The sequence below is a fragment of the Jaculus jaculus genome, chromosome 5 (genome assembly GCF_020740685.1).
Source record: "Jaculus jaculus isolate mJacJac1 chromosome 5, mJacJac1.mat.Y.cur, whole genome shotgun sequence".
Taxonomy (NCBI): Eukaryota; Metazoa; Chordata; class Mammalia; order Rodentia; family Dipodidae; genus Jaculus; species Jaculus jaculus.
In genome coordinates, this window is record NC_059106.1 from 30,439,500 (window position 1) to 30,459,295 (window position 19,796).

At 42.3% G+C, this 19,796-nt stretch overlaps 1 protein-coding gene across 1 annotated transcript in view; it reads left to right on the forward strand.

Moving 5' to 3' along the window:
• Nucleotides 1-19,796, forward strand: part of Kiaa1217 (KIAA1217 ortholog) — an 815,686-nt gene that overhangs the window by 290,600 nt on the left and 505,290 nt on the right. The window contains exon 3 of the mRNA XM_045151349.1: nt 13,426-13,573. The gene's annotated coding sequence lies outside the window, so the exon portion shown is untranslated. The remainder of the gene's footprint in view (nt 1-13,425; nt 13,574-19,796) is intronic.

A 19,796-nucleotide genomic window follows, 5' to 3' on the forward strand; every position in this document is an offset into this window, starting at 1 on the left:
CCCACCTTCCCTTTCACTCCCCACTGTGCCATCTTGATGACGTGGGAGGTACAGGAAGTAGTGACTGAAGATTAAAGCCGGGTTTCTCCCTGGGAGCATTGGTGTCCATGGCTCTTGAGTCCAGGAGGAATGAGGACAGGCCATTTTCTGGAAACCAGCCTCCCTCCCTGTGTTCTGGAACCCACCCCTGCCACCCTCCCCTGCCCAGGAAATTTCTTTCAACTATTTTAGTTTTATTCTTCATTTTTCCCTTTATCTTTTGCTTTCAAGCATAAGTAAATTCATTTGCCTTTTAAAAGAAAGGAAAAAAGAACAGAAAGATAAAGGACTTCCCCCTAGCAACGTCTTCAAACACATGTTCTGTCCTGGTGTCTTCATTTCCTTGTGATCCTCTTCCTCACGTTAAGGGCAGCTCTGCCTCTGAATTTTTTTCTAAAATTTTAATTCAATAAAATCAAATGTCAATATAGGAAGGAGCTCTGTTGCATTACCTTATCTTCAAAACTTTCAATATCTGTGGCCATGTATTTTTTTCCCTCAGGCTATTTCCAGGACCCTGTTTCTCCCCTACTTCCTGCCTGGTCCCAGTATCAATGGAAGTGTTCAGGAGGCTAATGGGTCAACAGCAGTGCTAGCTCTGCCTGAAGTGACGCCCACCCAGGGACCAACAATTAGAGGATGCTGTCTCTGGATAAATCTGGTGTTTTCTCACACTCCTCAATCTTTCAGCTATGTTAGATAGTTACAAGGCTGGTTCGCTTCACAATGCTATGTTCTGAATTTAATTTTTTTTAAAAAAGGCAAGGGTGAAGAATTGATTAATAGAATTGCATACATATTAGACTTCTCACTGATCTGGTGACTAACCCGAAGTTCTAAGCAGAGAGCCTTTATTTTGCACTGGAAATACTTTTTTTTTTTCTCTTTGGGGCTGGGAGATGGCTCTACAGTTAAAGTTGTTTGCTTGCAAAGCCTACCAGTCCAAGTTTGATTCCCTACTACCCATATAAAGCCCAATGCACAAAGTGGTACAAGTGTCTGGATTGCTTAGGCAGTGGTAGGAGGCTCTGTTGTGCCCGTTCTCTCTCTCTCTCTCTCTCTTTCTCACACACAGACACATAAATAAATAAGTAAATAAATAAATAATATTTTTTTTATTTACAAGCAGAGAGAGGGAGAATGGGAACATCTGGGTCTCCTGCCACTGCAAATGAACTCCAGATGCATGTACCACTTTGTGCATCTGACTTTATGTAGGTGCTAGGGAATCAAACCTAGGTCATCAGGTTTTATAAGCAAGCACCTTTATTTAACAGCAGAGCTATCTCTCTAGCTCCAGAGAGTAATTTTGAATGTGGATTCCCCTTGCTGTCCTATATTCATTACAGAGAAGGAAATACATTAGAATGCTTAGCTAATGAAAATTCTATGTGCCTTCTGTTGATTTATTAAGATTACTATAGACCTCATGGCAGTATTGTAAGGATGATTTATTAATGCTCAGCATTATATGTATTGTAAATCCAACTCAGTAAATATATATTGTTAGGTAGTTAATATCAGACATCAAGGAAAACAATGTGCATGCTATAAATTGATGTCAATTCTATGCCATGGTATCCTGGAGGCTCAATCAGCCTCAGACAAAAGGCAATTGTAGTGTTATTGTCTTGCTTATGTTTGTTTGTTTTTGGTTTTTTGAGGTAGGGTCTCACTCTGACCCAGGCTGACCTGGAATTCACTATGTAGACTCAGGGTGGTCTCAAACTCATGGTGATCCTCCCACCTCTACCTCCCTAGTGCTAGGATTAAAGGCATGCGCCACCACGCCGGCTGTGTTACTGCTTTTGAATTGAAACCTTACCTTATTCATAATTTAAGTGATGTAGGTCAGATTAAATAATGCAATCATTACAAGTCATCTTCATTCCACAAAGGGAGTGACTTATGATACTGTTTTGCTTATTATTTTCATGCACTTCCGTTCATTCATATGCCTGACATGCTTGACATAGGTGTGTGTCAGAGAGGAGCCAGTCTGTGACTGTTTATTCATTGCGTGAGTCCACCTATGTAACAGCTACTGTTTCTGAGATGAAGAACAAATGTGAATATGACACAGGCCCTCCCTAGAAGAATTCATATTCTAATGGAAAAGACAGAAAGTAAGGACATAATTTTAGTGACATAGGATATGCTATGAGAGATACGTGAAAAGATTCTGCCAATTACAGATCCATTGGCGCATGCCAAGCAGTTTACATGTGAGTCACAAACATTTATTTGGTAAGCAAGACAATTTAATGACATATGTGTGTTTTTATTGTCATCATTACCACTTCCATCGTACAGCAAGGAAACTGAGTCTTTGAGAGGTAAACTGACTTGCTCTTATGTGCTGTGGATATGGAAAGTGTTGATCTGAGTCAGAGGATTCTGAAGGACGGGATGAAGGAAGGCTGTTTGCCGACTGCTGTCTGATCCATAGCCAGCTAGCAAGAGGCTCAAGGATCTTATTTAATAGTAACGACATTTGAAGAATCCTCTCAGTTTTATACTCTAAATAATTTTCTTTGTTTTGTTGGTGTTTCTATTGCTTATTTTGTTATTTGAGACTATTTGAGACAGGATTTCATGAGCCCAGGCTGACTTCAAATGCATTATATAGGTTAGGATGACTTTGAACTTTAAACTTTGAACTTCCTTCTACCTTCACCTCCAGAGTGGTAGGTTACAGCCAGCTCTTAAATAGTATTTCTTTGTAAAATATTTATTTAGAGAGAAGTGTGTGTGTGAGAGAGAGAGAGAGAATGGCTACACCAGGGCCTCTAGCCACTGCAAACAAATACCAGATGCATGCACTTCTTTGTGCAACTAGATTTACATGGGTACTGGGGAATTGAACCTGGGTCCTTAGACTTTGTAGGCAAATGTCTTAGCCACTGAGCCATCTCTCCAGCCCCTTAAATACTATTTCTTTCATTCCAAATGCCATCTACTATTTTATAATTAAAAGAAATCTCATCTTACATTCTTACATTTCTATCTAATTTATGGAGCCAGATTGGATTTCTTAAAGAAGAAAATATGACCAGTATCCAGTAGATCAGAGGTGTTTGTTATGAAAGAGACAAATTTAAGTATTCATCAACAGATGCATAGATAAAGAGTTTTATTCAGCCATAGAAAAGAATGAAATTATGGAATTTTCAGGAAAATGGATGAAACTGTAGGTCATAACATCAAGTTAAATTACTCAAATCAGAACAAAACAAACCTAAGTTTTCTCTCATTTGTAGAAGCTAGATTACATTCACATATGCATATGTGTTTATATATGCATATATAACATGAAAGCGGAAAGGAACTACTTGAGAAGAAAAAGGGACTAGCAAAAAAAAAAAGAAAGAAAAAGGGACTAGCAGGAGGAATGGGACAGGAGAGGGTATTGGGGGGATGAATATGGGCAAAGTACATAAAATATTTGAATGGAAATGTCACAATAAAGCTCATTACATTGTACAACCAATACACACTAATAGAATTTTTAAAGGGGTGAATTTCACAATTATTTTTCTCATAAATATTATGCTATTGTGAGATAACCCTCTGATGAGTAACTGAATCATAGAATATGTATGTAATTCTCCTACTGCAGAAATTCACAAGTTGTGGTGTTTTGATTCAGGTGTCCCCCTTAAACCTAGGTATTCTGAATGCCAGGTTCCCAGCTGATGGCAATTTGGGAATTAACTCCTCCTGGAGGTGATGCACTGCTGGGGGCGAATGGTGAGATGTGTGAGGCATGCGATGTGTACGCACATATGTGGGAGGCCAGAGGAGAATTTCTGTGTCCTTTTCTTAACACTCTTTGCACATTTCCTTGAAATAGGATCTCTCCCTCACACTAAAGCTTCCTTCAAGAAGGTCCAGCAATTTTCTGGTGGTCTTTGCCGAGTCCCCACCACACCCCAGATACACATTCTGGGGTTACAAATGTACATAACCACACCCAACATTTTATGTGGGTTCTTGGAGGTAGACCTTAGCAATCTCTAGCCTGAGAGGACTTAATGGCTAAGTGGAAAGTGCTCTTAACTGCTCAGTCAGCTTCCTAGCAACTTGGTTTAATTTTTCTATTATATTTTCTATTTTTTTTGACAACTTCTATAATGTAGACAATAAACCATGATGATTCCCTCCCCCTCCCCACTTTCATCTTGACAAATCCACTCTCTATCATATCCCCTCCCTCTCCCAATTAGCCTCTCTTTTATTTTGATGTCATCATCTTTTCCTCCTATTATGAGGTTCTTGTGAAGGTAGTACGTACTAGGCATTGTGAGGCCATGGACGTCAAGGCCAATTTATGTCTAGAAGATTGCATTATAAGAGCCCTACCTTTCTTTGGCTCTTACATTCTTTCTTCCATCTCTTCCTCAGTGGACTCTGAGCCATGGAAGGTGTGATAGCAATGTTATAGTGCTGAATACTCCTCTGTCACTTCTTCTCAGCACTATGGTGCCTTTTGGGTCATCCCAGTGGTCACCTCCATCTAAAAAGAGAAGCATCTCTAACCAAAAGTGAGAGTAACATTTATAAATGGGTATGAACATTAAGAAAAATGCTTACAGGGCAGTTTGGTGAGCATGATATGTGTATTTAGCCAGACAAAAACAGGTGTTACACTCCTAGGGCTCATGACCTCCCCTGCAATAGGCTTTTGGTTAGGTTTTCAGTACCAGGCATCTATTTGTTTCCTCCCATGGAGTGGGTCTCCAGTCCAATTAGAGAGCAGTTGGTTTCTCTCATAACAAACACACCACTATTTCACCTGTTGTGTCATTTGCCCTGGATAGCCAAACTTAAGGCTTGCAGTGTCCACTGTTACCATCATTGATGACTTCTTTCTCATAGGGTTGCATACAGAGATTTCTCCAGCTTTCTGCTAAGTGACCCACAGGGAGGAGGCTTTCAGCTCAGCTCCAGCTTGATTTCTCAGTGACTTGTAGCCTAAGCATGTGGAGTCTTCAGCAATAGGGTCCTAACCATATATTTCTGGTGGGAAACCAAGAGCCTTGGCAATGGACTGTAAATATTTGGGGGCATCAGGGACCTCCCTGGCCAACAACTCACTGGAAGGTATCCTATTCCTAGCACTGAAATTTTTCCAGTAATAATCTATGACTTCTGAGTACACCATTATCCAAAAAAGTAGTTTTCCATATGGCTTATTCATAATGCCTTAAATTTTGATTCACGCCCCCCCCCCCAAATCCTTCTTTTACTCATTCTCTTCCAGGTGTGGCCCTTTTATTACTTCCAGGGTAACAAAAGAAGTGACCCCAAGTGTTTGGTTTGCCTGCTATGCAAGTATTATAGTAGGCTGTGTGGAGCAAAATACAGGCAATATCTAAAATTCAACTGAGCTGTATATACGCTCAGTCCAAACCAACATGGAGTATTTATGCCAGAGTGGGTATTAAAACAAACAGATAATCCTACAAAGTCAAAGTCCCTTGGGGTGTGTGTTGCCCCACACCATTAATCCTGTCAACAGGGAGGCTGAGATTTCTGGTTCATAAAGGGTTTCCAGGTCAGCCTGGGGTTAAGTGAGACCCTGCCCCCAAGAATGACAGAAGAAGAAGACAATGGCACTATAAATCAAGATGCAACAAAAGACATCCCCCTAATACAGCTTATTTAAGAATGGCAAAGCCAACCATCAGTTAAATCTAACACATGACCTACCCTGGCATGGCAGGTGTGATTAGCACTTCCAATGCAGGCCTATATACCAGGCTTTGGGGCAGGCGTTGACCCTATGTAAATAGGCCATTACCTTTTGTGATGGCTTCGGTCTCTCCTAGGCAGAGTCCTGGGTCTCTCTTTACTGTGCTGTGGGCTGGGCTAGGCTTGGTGGGTCAGTGGGTCCGCTGTTCTGATAGGCTGTGCTGGGTGCTGTGTGGCTGATCTCCCTGCCCCTGGGGCTTCTAGTGGTTGTCAGCACTGTCGGTTGGAGTGAAGGCTGTGGAGGTTTCCTGAAGTTGTACAGGAGCTGCTGGTCCCCGATAGTCCTCTTCCTCAGGAGCGGCTCAGCTGCTTCCTGGCGGCTGTTTTCTCCTTCAGATTTTTTACTTTGCCAGCAGGCTGGTGTGAGTGGAGAGACCCCCACTCCTACCTGGGCTCTGCTCCTTTGCCTCAGGCACACAGCTCTTCCCAGGGACCAGGACCAGGACCAGCATGTGTGGGAGTCAATTCTGGCTGCTTCTGTGGTTGTTAGAAGCGCCGGGTCTCTTCTGCTTCTCTGCTGTGGTTGATAATTCCTTATACACCTTCCCTTTTTGGTTGAAGATTATATTGAGGTGTTTTTCTGCTTATTTCTTCCCCTAGGGTGCTTTGGTGTGGCGAGTATGCCACCATTTTAACAAGAAGTGCCCCTTGTTTCTTTTTTTTTCTTTAATTTTGGTTTATTTTTATTTATTTGTTTGAAAGTGACAGAGAAAGAGAAAGAGAAAGAGAAAGAGAAAGAGAAAGAGAAAGAGAAAGAGAAAGAGAAAGAGAGAGAGAGAGAATGGGCGCACCAGGGCCTCCAGACACTGCAAACGAACTCCAGACGCATGTGCCCCCTTGTGCATCTGGCTAACGTGGGTCCTGGGGAATCGAGCCTCGAACTGGGGTCCTTAGGCTTCACAGGAAAGTGCTTAACCGCTAGACCATCTCTCCAGCCCCCTTGTTTCTTTTTAACAACCGTAGAATGATTGCAAATGTTCTTATTCATTCATTATGACAAAATTATGTAGGAACTTCCACCTAGCCATATTTTTTAAAACTATTTTTATTTATTTGCAAGTAGAGAGAGAAAATGGGCATGCCAAGGCCTCTAGGTACTGCAAATAAACTCCAGACACGTACAACTTTGTACATCTGGCTTTACATGGGTACTGGGGAATCAAAGGCTTTGCAGGCAAGCACCTTAGCCACTGAGCCATATCTCAAGCCCTTCAATTGGCCATCTTTAATAATGTAGCTGATGTTACTCTATTTGTGTGAAAGTAATAACTACTTGGAAATATATTATACTTTTCAACTACATGTCTCAACTAGTCTGAATTATCCAGGCTGACTCAAAAAAATGTATATATGGGGCTGGAGAGATGGCTTAGTGGTTAAGCGCTTGCCTGTGAAGTCTAAGGATCTTGGTTCGAGGCTCAGTTCCCCAGGTCCCACGTTAGCCAGATGCACAAGGGGGCGCACGCGTCTGGAGTTTGTTTGCAGAGGCTGGAAGCCCTGGCGCGCCCATTCTCTCTCTCTCCCTCTATCTGTCTTTCTCTCTGTGTCTGTCGCTCTCAAATAAATAAATAAAAAAAATGTATATATGATAGACACAATTGAGCAGTGGATTATCATTATTAATTACTTTCAAGCAAGACCCAGTAACCAGCACACAATTAAAGAATGTATTTGCCTGCTGTTACAGTCAGGTTCACATTGCTGGTAGACATCACCCAACCAAGAGCAACTTGTAGGGGAAAATAGAGGTTTATTTTGGCTTATAGGCTCAATGGGGAAGCTCCATGATGGCAGGGAAAATGACGGCATGAGCAGAAGGTGGACATCACCCCCTGGCTGCATGAGTTGGACCATAGCAACAGGAGAGTGTACTAAGTACTGGCATGGGGAAACTGGCTATAACACCTATAAGCCTGCCCCCAGCAATACACTGCCTCCAGGAGGCTTTAATTTCCAATTGCCATCAGCTGGGGAACCTAGTATCCAGAACACCTCAGTTTATGGGGGACACCTGAATCAAACCATCACCCCTGCCCTGTTGCATATTAGCCACTGCGTCTACACACAATTCATCTGTTTCCTCATGTTACATTTTCATATTCTTCTTCTCTCATTTGCAGTGGTAAAAGCAAGATGGGGAAAGAAGGGCATCAGCCACTGGGAGACAGATTTGTGTTGGGCCTAGCCAATGGGGAGGGAGAGGCTGTGAGCTGTAGGCTCAGTGCAGCCCCCAAGCCATGTGTGGTGGTGTGAGTAGAGAGCTGATAACATAACACAGGAGAAAGGAAGAGTGATGGGAGCAGCTAAGGCCTATTATAAACTCATTCACACAGAATTGCAAACTATTGCCAACACAGGAACACAGGAGCTATGGAGAATTGCTTTGCCACTTACAGTGTGTACGTAACATAAGGAGCCTCAACGTGCACTACTACCAAGGAATGCCAAGCTGGAAGGGTTAGAGCAAGGATTACATGAGATAATGTCTGGGATGTAATGCTTGGCATATCATGTAATTGATATCTGATTATGGTTACAGATTTTTCAACTACCAATTAATAACTCTTGAACAATGCGTTGTTATTCAAATAATAATTTGAAGCAAAAACTAGTATGCTTAAGATATTTTATTAATCAAATTAATCACTCCTTGATATGATCAGAGGTTTATGTAAATAGAAGGTTCCAGAATTTGAAGCCAGATCAAGGTGGGCTTACATTCCAGGTTCACTACTCATCAAGAATATAACTTTTTAGGGCCTGGAAAGATGGCTCTGTAGTTAAGGTGCTTCCTCCAGAGCCCCCAGGACCCACATAAGTCAGATTCACTAAGTGTCACATGTATCTGAAGTTCATTTGCAGTGACTGGAGGCTCTGCTGTATTCTCTCTCATTCCCTCTCCCTCTCTCTCTCTCTCTCTCTCTCTCTCTCTCTCTCTCTGTATCTCTGTGCTTGCAAATAAAATATTTTTTTAAAAAAGAAGCTATTGGACTGGAGAGATTGCTTAGTGGTTAAAGCACTTGCCTGGGAAGCTTAAGGACCCAGGTTCGATCCCCAGTACCCATATAAACCAGATGCACAAGGTGGCATGCATTTGGAGTTTGTTTGCAGTGGCTAGAAGCCCTGAAATACCCATTCTCTCTCTCTCCCCCCCCGCCTTTCTCTTTCTGTCTTTCCCTCCATCTTTCTCTCCCTCTCAAATACATAAATATTTTCAAAAGAAAATAACTTTTTAAGTGTAGAGTTTTTGCTGTAGTTTGGACCTAGAATGTTTTCCGAAGTCCCACATGCTAGAAGCTTGTTCCCAAACCTATGATGCTACTGAGAGGTGCTGGGAAGCTAGATCACTGGGATGGAGGGTGCCCTTGAAGTGTGCATTTGCACTATGGCTCCTTCTTCTCTCTCCTTACTTGCAGCTTTTGGAGGTGAACAGGCCACTTGTGCACGCTCTTTGCTTCAGCCTCTGTCTCTGTATTGAGTTCTATTTTCTTTCCTTGGTTTTACTTTCTCTTTGCATCTAGTTGACTGTGTTCTCTTGGAGTTCATTCAGGCATTTATTTGTGACTTTTTAAAAATACAATCAAATGTATATTGAGCTTTTTTAGTTAATTCTTTTGCATTTCATTCAGCCATGTATTTATTCCTGTCCTCTTTGTCAAATATGTTTATTATGATTTTATTTTGGAATTCTTTTTTAAATTTTTTTGTTCATTTTTATTTATTTATTGAGAGTGACAGAGAGAGAGAGAGAAAGAGGCAGAGAGAAAGAGAGAGAGAAAATGGGCACGCCAGGGCTTCCAGCCACTGCAAACGAACTCCAGATGCATGCGCCCCCTTGTGCATCTGCCTAGAGTGGGTCCTGGGGAATCAAGCCTCAAACCAGGGTCTCTAGGCTTCAGAGCAAGCGCTTAACCACTAAGCCATCTCTCCAGCCCTATTTTGGAATTCTTCCTCTAGGGCATCCTCCAAGTAGTTGTCATTGGAAGCTTCAACTATGGCACTAGGTATTCTTGACGGAAATGTCATGTGTTGATGTCTTATGTTGGTTGGTTTTCCCTGGGGTTTGCCCCTCTGGAGATAATCCCTCTGTCAGTTAAGAATGCAGCAATGGTGGCCACCCTGGAACCTGTTTGGTATGGCCTGGTCCACCTTGCTCCTGGCAGGTTTACTTGGGACTTTGCATATGACGGGGCTGGATGCAAGGGGATCACTCAGTGGGACCTGTGCCATGTGGCCTCTTCTACCTTGCTCCAGGTGGTCAGAGTGCATGGTCTTCGTGTGCTTCAGGGTCGGTCACACAGAGGAGTGGGGAGCAGTCTCATGTGGACTAACCATCCCTCCTGCAAGCACACAGGTGGGCGGTCTACCCGCATGTCTGGTCTGGCCACAGGGACGGTCATATGGCTCTGATCCATGAGGACTGTGCCAGACAATCTCCTCCTTGTTCCAGGCAGGTAGGGTCAGTTTGTCTACATGCAGGTTTGGGTTGGGTACAGAGATGAGCCTGTGGTTTCCAGGGCTGGGAACCCCTGCCAGGCAGCCAAGTCCTTCTTGTTCCAGGTGGGCATGGGCAGGCAGTCTACCTGTGCTCGGGGTTGAATGTATGGTGGTGCAGGACCCGTGCTGAGATGCCTAGGCCTCCCTACTCTTGGTGAATCGTGGAGTACACATGGGTCTGCTCTGGGCCCAGGAAAAGCCTGTGGCTCAGATCGCTGGGGACCTGTTTGGAGTGGCCTAGTTCTCCTTGCTTCAGCCGGGTGTGGGTGGATGCCTCTGCGTTCTCATCTGACACTTCCTCTTTAGTAGTTGATTAACTTGCGTATTTTTCTCACGTTAGTGGGAAGCTGACTCACACACTCTGTTTTGCTTTTTTTTTCTCCCCAATGTGGTATCAAGCCTACCTTTCTAGAAAGTTGTTGGAATTTAAACATAATAGTATGCATAGTATAGTATATTATCAAAGCACAAGCTGGTTGGAAATAGTGATGTTTTTAATATCTAACATTTCATGGTTTCTATGGCATTCATTGGCCAGGAATGTCAGTGTAGACATTAAAAATGTAAGGAAGGACTTGGAGTAAGTATTCATGAAGTCTCAAAATGGAGTCATAGAATCAGCATTAGAACCTTGAGTAAAGGGCTGGATAGATGGCTTAGTGGTTAAGGCACTTGCCTGTGAAGCCTAAGGACACATAATTGACTCGCCAGATCCCACATAAGTCAGGCACACAGAAGTGACACAAGCACAAGGTCGCTTATGCGTACTAGGTGGCACAAATGTCTGGAGTTCATTTTAGTGGCTGAGGGCCTGGTGTGCCATTCTCTCTCCCTCTTTCTCTCTCTAAAATAATAAAAAAGTAAATATAAAAAAGCCTTGAGTTAAGATTGGCAGGGCTGAGGAGTCTGCTCTTGACTCTCCAACATCTTTGTCTTTTATTTTATTTATAATGACACTGGACTCAGCTTCTGACATCCGAGCCATTCCTCTCTCCTGTGCAATGTGTAGTGTTTAGTGAACCACTTTGATTCCAAAAGCATATTTCTAATGTGTATGTGAATATGCGTGTGTTTGTGTGCATGTTCATGCGTGTAAGTGTAGGATGGCACATGAAGATCTGAGGGTGACTTTGGGGGCTAGTCCTCGCCCCTGTTGTGTTTGAGACAGGGTATCTCATCATTGTTCACCGTTCCATTTGCCAGGCTAGCTGGACCACCAGCTTCCAGGAAGTTCTCCTGTCTCTGCCTCCCTTCCTGCAACAGGCATTCTAGACTTACAGTGTCTCGCTTTTGTACAGGTTCTGGGGATCCAAACTCTGTACTCACACTCACACAGCAAGTGTTTCATGTACTGAATCATCTCCATAGCTCTTCAAACATGTATTTTTAAAAAATAATTTTAAGCCTGATATGGTAGTACACGCCTGTAATCTCAGCACTTGGGAGGCAGAGGTGGGAGGATCACTGTGAGTTCAAGGCCAGCCTGAGACTACATAGTGAATTCCAGATCAGCCTGGGCTAGAGCAAGACTCTACCACAAAAAAAAAAAAAGAAAGAAAGAAAGAAAGAAAGAAAGAAAAAAAAAAACCTAAGATGATAAAATTTATAATCAATTGAACTCAGCACAAATAAGGTAAATTCTAAGAACTAGTCAATATTTTAGAAGGCTGATAACATTGCTCTTTTTGATGTTTTTATTTTTTTTAATTTTTAAACATTTTTGTTGAGAATTTTAGCACATGAATATACTCTATGTTGATTGTACTCTCACCTTATCACTCTCTTATGTGTCTTTCAAACTCAAAACTCAGTAGTTTTTTTAAATACTTTTAAAATTAATTATTTGTTTGTTTAGTTGAGAGAGGGAAAGAAGCAGACACACAGAGAGAAAGAGAGAGACAGAGAGAGAAAGACAGAGAGAGAGAATAAGTGTGCCAGGGCTACCAGCCACACTGTAAATGAACTCCAGACACATGTTCCACCTTGTGCATCTGGCTTACATGGGTCCTGGAGAATTGAACTGAGGTCCTTTGGCTTTGCAGGCAAATGCCTTAACCACTAAGCCATCTCTCCAGCCCTTTTTTATCTTTTAATAACTTTTCTTTCCACTTGAAGTGTGTTTCTCTGGATCCTAAGAAGTATTTCTAGCAACAAGTATTTTTTAAACAGTTGGCCTATTCTGTATGCACCTGGCTCTCTGACATCAACTGTATTACCAACCTCCATAGTACAGTGGTCCACTAAGTCCATGGGGAAGAGCAGAATGTCTGCTTCAGTTTTTGGAAACTTGTCAGTGATCCTGGGATCCTTCCTTGAGAGGAGGTACCTCTCAACTTCACCCACAATTTCAAAACCTTTGAAGCTGGGAAATGGTGTTTAGACTGAATTCTTTTCTTTGGGCCACTTGTGTTCACCAGAGGTCCAACTTATAGACCCCTGTCCACACTCCCAGGCCGCCTCCCATGCTCCCCGGGTCATAGACTCGGTCATCTTTATGTATTGAGCTTTCAAGTAACAACATCACAACAGCAGCCAGTGACCCCTGGTAAAAGGGAGCACAGAGCAAGTCTCTGTCCTTTCTGATTCTCATTTGGCCTCTCCTCGTTTTCTTCCTCCCTCCTGTGGAAGCCTGTGGGTATGTTTGTGGTTGAGTTAGTTTCATGTGCTTACCTTGCTTCATGGAATCCAACTAATGTTTTGGTTAAAAACACTGGGAAACTGGAGATTAAAAGCTCTCACTCTAACTATGTAGACATCTTTATGTGACCCTGACACCTGCCCTACATATCATGTCATCACTGTCTGTTCTTCATGCATTTTTTTATTTTGATTTAATTTCTTCATGCATTTTTTTTAATTTTATTTTATTTATTTGAGGGAAATAGAGAAAGAGGGAGATAAAGAATGGGTGCACCAGGACCTCTAGCAGCTGCAAACCAACTCCAGATGCATATACCACTTAGTGCATCTGGCTTACGTGGGAATAGAACCTGAGTCCTTTGACTTTGCAGGCAAGCGTCTTAACCACTAAGCCATCTCGTCTTCCTTCATTTTTAACAGCATGAGTTTCTAATTATTTAGTTGCCAGTTACATAGTAAAATATATATATATCAATCATTATTTTTATGTCACAGATGGAGATACTGCAGTCCTAAATCTATGACTGATCATACTGGAGGCCAGAGACAAAGGAGAAGCCACAATCTGGAGCGTCTGGGTAGTGCCCTCAGAAGACTGTGTTATTTATCTGTGGATCCCTCCTCCATCTTGTTTTCTCTTTAGGTAAGAACTATCTTTTTATGACATCATACAATAAGACTCAGCTTGACCATGAATGAACTATGAGAAAAAAGCCTGTCTGTAAACTTGTCCTCTACCAAATCCTCTTCGCTAAGCCCAATGGAGCAGAGTGCCTCTGTTGGGCCATCTGATCTTGCACATGGGTTGCTTCTGAGATGTAGCTCTTGTATTGCTTTAGCTAATCTTTGTTGAGTCTTGTGTACAGTGACATTGGCGGTGTCTTCATACTCTGGCTTAACTCCATTAGAATGACAAAGATAAGAAAAATCTCAGCAACCATGAACTTTTGACAGAAAATTAAGGGGCCTGGGAAGATGTCTGATGACTGTCTCTGCCTCTGGAGCAAATAGAATGATTCAAAAATAGAAATCACTTGTAGGCTTGACTTTGATCAAAGTCAGGATCCCACAAAAGGTGCTAAATTAATTTGCCAACTTCATTGAAGTCCATTTGCTGTGCCCAAATCAGTCTACACAAATGACATTGAGTAGCTACAACACAGAAATGAGTCAATGGCCCCCTAAGTTTAGCTGCATAAATTCATAATAAATTTTATCATAAATTCATCCATTTAATATTCTAGACCCCGAGGGAGATAGACACAGTATCACTTTTATTTAACTTGGGTTTTGGTTTAGGGTTTGTGTTGGTTGTTTTTAAGACTGTGACCAAAATACCTGAGAGAACAGTTTAAGGAAGGAAGGATTTATTTTGGCTCATGGTTTCTGTGGCTTTAGTACAGGTTCAGTTGTAATTAGGTAGCTCATCATGGTGGCAGAAATATATGACGGGAGAGAGGAAGTAAAGAGAGACAGGAATGGATCAGAGACATGACATTCCCAAAGACCTGTCCCCAGGAACATACTTCCTTCAGTTAGGTTCCACCTCTTAGAGTCTCTCATACCTCCCCAAACAGCAACACAAACCAGAGACCAAGTGTCTAAAGCATGAGCCTGCAAGGTACATTTCATGTGTAAACCACAGTGGTAATCTGCAGGCATCAACACTCAGGTAGATCAGAGCATATAAGCAGAAAGGACAGATATCAGGTTGGAGAATCACTGGCACAAAGCCACTAAGCAGAGCTTCAGAACCAAGAGTTCCAGTCCACCATGCTTATACTGGTTCTGACACGGGACACTTCCCCAGTAATGACATGATGAGGCTTGCAACATATGTCTGACCTTGAGGAACCAAAAAGGCTTCTTCCAGTCCAGGGCAGCAGAGGTGCTGGTGGACTTCCACAGATGAGGCTGCATGAGGGGCCCGGGTCTGTCAGTGGAGAGTGGAACAGTCTGCTCTGTTTGCTCTGCCAGAAGCTGATGGGCCTCAGCAAGGGAGTTCGAGAGGCTTCTTGACTCCCAGGGATCGACTCTGACTTCCCTTTGTAGGCATAAGATTCCATTTTCTACCATCTTTATAAATAACTGTTGTGACTACCTCTGCCAAACCAGCTACATTTCTTACCCCCAGAGACTAGACATTCCCACTCTGCCCCCACCAGACACTGCCACAAGGGGCCAGAGCAGCTGGGGCAGTCAAAATGATGTGTGTATTTGAGTCTTTAAAGAGCCAGGCCAAACTCAGAGTCAGGGAACTATCATAAATAACCCGCATCCCTCTCCGTGTGTGGCTGAGGCTGGAATGCCTTTCTCCTTACAGTTGCACAAGCAGCAAGAGATCAAAGATCCACAGTTTATGGATGCACAGTTCATTACAAAGTCACTGAACTCAGTGGGAGGGTTCTGGTGAAAGCACCAATAATTCTCTCCTATGACTATTTTGCTGATGGCTGGGGTTGGAGGGTGCTCAGAGAACTTGCAATGACTTTCAATAACATTTTTTAAAAATACAGAGAAAGTTCACTTTCAAAGAATAAAAACTTAACTGGCATCTTTTTAGGGTGTGGAATGTGGTAGGAGGGAAGAGGAAGGAAAGAAATTGACCCATTACCACTTGGAATGTGGTTCAAGAAGAATAATAGGAGGTGGAAAATTAACTTGTGTGATTTACTTACCCTTGAGTAAGCCTTTGATAAGCAGAGCAGAACATACACAGGGCTTTTTTCTTAAGCCCAAACTAGATAATGCATTTGAAAAGCTGGCTTTGAACTAGTTCTCCAGGGTATAAAGAAAAAAAAATGTGTTTCAAATTATAACATTGGTCATGTTTTAATCTTAGGATTTAGAGAATCACAAGCCTATGAAATCACAACTGCTCCCTATCTCATGTCTGCTAGTGTGACACCCAGCGGGCAGTGTGTGGGATGTCCTTTCGTCCTCACAGCGTGCACATGGGGAGCTTGTTGCTATCTCCTCTCACACACAGGACAATGGACCTTACGGAGCTGAAGTGCTTGGCTCAAAGTCGTACAGTCATTATGCTGGAAAGTTTGGGATTTGAACTCTGGAACAGAGAGAAAATGAGTACCTCTTAGCCTGTAGTTAGTTCTTCTGACTTCTGCCAGCTCCTGGCCTGTGATAGAAAGTCACGTCATTGGAGCTCTTTTGTTTTCTGGGCATGAGAACTGCGCTGGCAGTTGCCCAGGCTGGACTAGATGGCCCTCAGGCCCGCCTGCCCGCCTTCCCATTGTACTGGCCTGGCCACACACAGTCCGCTCTCTGTTTTGCAGAATTGCTACACCCCAGACAGGCATTCCACCAGAACTTGTCTAGAATGTGTGACGGAGAAAGCATGTATGGGAAATATTTGTCAGAGATCCTTTTTTTGACATTTTGTATGCACTGTATAAAATACTTTCATTGAGAGAAACCTCAAGCCACTGGGCATGTATGCCTGAGGGTGGCCTGGTCCTGTGGTTGGCTGTAGGCAGTCGGCCTTGGTCACTGACCCCTCTGTGTTGCCTAGTACCTAAGCAAGGTCCTTGATCTGCTATTTTCTGCATGATGTTAGAAACCACTGTCTTGTGAATGAACATCTGTCATGTGCCTGCCAGGGATAGGTGAAGACACATTTCCTGAAATGATTACTTCAGCAGAAACAATGTCTGAGTTTTTCCTTCTTTACAGTATCAAAATGTTAATCAAAGCTCAACTGTGGGAAGCTTAAAAGAGAAAAAAAAAAAAAAGCATATAAGTACAGTGAAAAGAACCCAATAATTAGGGCCAACAAAGTATCAGTGGCTATGTAATCCCTGGGAGCTTTTGTCCTTGTCACAGACATCTATCTAAAGAACCAAAAGAAGGGGACATCTTTAAGGAGTCTTCCAGTCATCTTAACCATTTGATCTCGGTGATTCAAGTTTTGTCTGTGACAAGGACAAAAGCTCCCAGGGATTACATAGCCACTGATACTTTGTTGGCCCTAATTATTAGGTTCTTTTCACTGTATTTATAGAAGCAAAGAACTAATTGATTCTGTCTCTTTTTGAAAAAAATATTTATTTATTTATTTTAGAGAGAGAGCTACAGATAGAGAGAGAAAGTGGGCATGCCACAGCCCCAGCCACTGCAAACAAACTGCAAATGCATGTGCTACCTTGTTCATCTGCTTATGTGGGTCCTGGGGAATCAAACCTGAGTCTTTGGGCTTCACAGGCAAGTGCCTTAACCACTAAGCCATCTCTCTAGCCCTCTCTTTTTTATATACTGATTTAATAATACCAATTGAGAACATGACTGAAACCCTCTGTTTCTTACCTCCTCCAGTTTTTTTTTTTTTTGAAATATTTCACACATGCTGTATAAGAACTTGTGAGTCAACTTACCCAATCTTGACTTCAAGAGTTACAGAAATCCTCTGCCAGGTGGCACATATGTTCTCAGCTCTATCACAGGAAGAAAACACAATTGCTAAAAAGCAAAGAAAAGTTTAAAAACCAGATGCATTTTTCTAACTTCTTTTCCTCTCTGACACTTAAAAGGTTTCTCTATCCCTGGACAGGTTCTCAGGCTCACAGGCATCTGTCATCCCAAATATGCTGCACCAGGGACGGGCTCCAGCTGGTCAGGGAGGGTGACTGGAACAAGGGAGCAGGAATAATAAGACAATCCACCTTTTGAAGACAAGAAACCAGGAGTCCGAAGTCCGTATAAGTACATTTTAAGGTCCTGTAACTACCAAAACCATTGGTAAACAGCTTTAATCTGCAGTTGGGAAGATGTGGTCCTTAACACACTAAGTCATTAGGGCAAAGTATAAGGCCTTGTGGAGAATAATACCAAAGTCTGAAATTATAGTACCACACTACGTGCATAACATTATATATGTGGGTCTGTGGAATGCTACAACAGCATTTTCATCTGGAAAATTGTCTTCAACAAAACATAAAAAGAATCTACCCCTGGTGTCCTAAAGGGGAAGATTATAGGAAAGTATATTATCTCCAACTTAACATTGGGGAAACAAGATTCAAATAAGGTATGGGTTTCTCCTGAAGCAAAAGAAATCAATTACAGGAAAATGAAACTCAACTTGGTGCTGTGCTGGAGAAATGTCAAGCTTATTTCATGATGTTTTGCCCTTCCTCACCTCTCCGTGAAGCAGTTCTGTTCCTCAGTAATTGCTATTTGGTTGTTCTTATGGATTGTTGGTCTGGTTTTTTTGTCTTTTTCATTAAACTGTGTAAGTAAAATTGATGCAATGGAGTAGCCGTGGCAGACAAAGGCCTTTTCAACCCAGCATTTCTCAGTAACATCAGGGGAGATGTTTATGTGGGTTTTCTCTACTCAAGTATCCAATGGCATGACTCCTCATTCAGGAGGGATTGACAGTGACATTTCATTTATCCAAGAAAGAAAAATAAAAAGAAAAGAATCATTCTATGTTTAATAGAACACAAAGGTAACTTGAAAAGCGCTTTGAAAGATGATTTCCACTTCATGATCTAAGGCAGACCTCAGGTGTGTCTGAGACAGGTGGTGCCAGTCCCACCCGCCTCGGTTTCTTCTGGACAGATTATGTCGACTTTCTGGGAATATGTCAGGATTCACCATCACAGAGGACCCTGAAGCAGCTCTTTAAAACTCCTATGGAAATCTGAAAGAGAAATCCATGACAGGGAAGCCTAGGATTTTGGCCATGCAAACGTTACAATTTGAAATCACAAGCTATTTCTCCAGAGGCCTGACACAGACATCTCTAATCCTGTTTACATGAGGCACAGCCCTACCCCGTGGCTTCCTTGATCATGCTAAATCAGCCAAGATGCAAAGGCTGGGCTAATGCCATTTTGCATAAAACTATGGAACAGAATAAAAAGAAGGCATTGATCGGGAAAGGGGTTTCAGTTCCAGAAAACCAGGATGTTTGGTGGTAAGCTAGAAGCCTCTTCTTCTAGAGGTACTGGGCAAACTTCCCCCTCGTGCTTTTGAGCTTGTTTGGAAGTTCTAGCAGGGATGCACAGCTACTTGTGTGCCTTAGACTGAAGACTGGTCCTCCTCTATTCGGGAAGGTTATCCTCTTGGACCAAGAGGGCAGCTGCAGGAGGGAGCTTGTTGAGCGGTGAGGGAGAAAGGCCTAGCCAGCAGATCAGCTAAATCAACCCCGGGGATCAGTCGCGTGACAGATGTCGCAGCCAGATCACCTTCACATCCTCCCTTGTGCTTTTGAAGGAGGGATTTCCCCTGAACACAGTATCAGTCTGAATTTAGTTGTGGCCTTGGAGACCTGTGATTAGGGAAAAATTAAAACTTCCAGGTGAAGCTGGGATATAATGCCCATTGTAATGGACTGTAATTTAGAAGCATCCTGTAGAGACAAGAGAATTCAAGGTTTTAAACATAACTTTCACTAAAACATGAATGTCATTTGGATTAAGTTGCTACATAACTTTAAAACAATAAAATTTTTGTCACTGACTGCACCTAAGCCCATGACATGGTTATGATTTAAATATGGTCAATCCTCATTATTTTTGGATCCTCTATTTGGAAATTCACATACTAAAGTATATTTGCAGTCTCAAGATCAGTAGTAATGGTGCTTTTATAGTCATTCAAAGACCATCACAGTATCAACAAGTATGCATTACCCAAAGTCCACTGTAAGTAAGAGTTCTCTTTATGGTTCATTTAGTGACTTGTTTGTTATTCTTGCATTTTCCCATGTCTGTTGTCTGTTGGCATTTTCATATTTTAAAGTAGTGCCCAAACTCAGTGCTGAAGTATCATCTATGTATCTGTCATGCCAGCATGAAAGGAAATAATGGAAAAGAAAAATATGCTGAGTGAACTTTGTTCAGGCA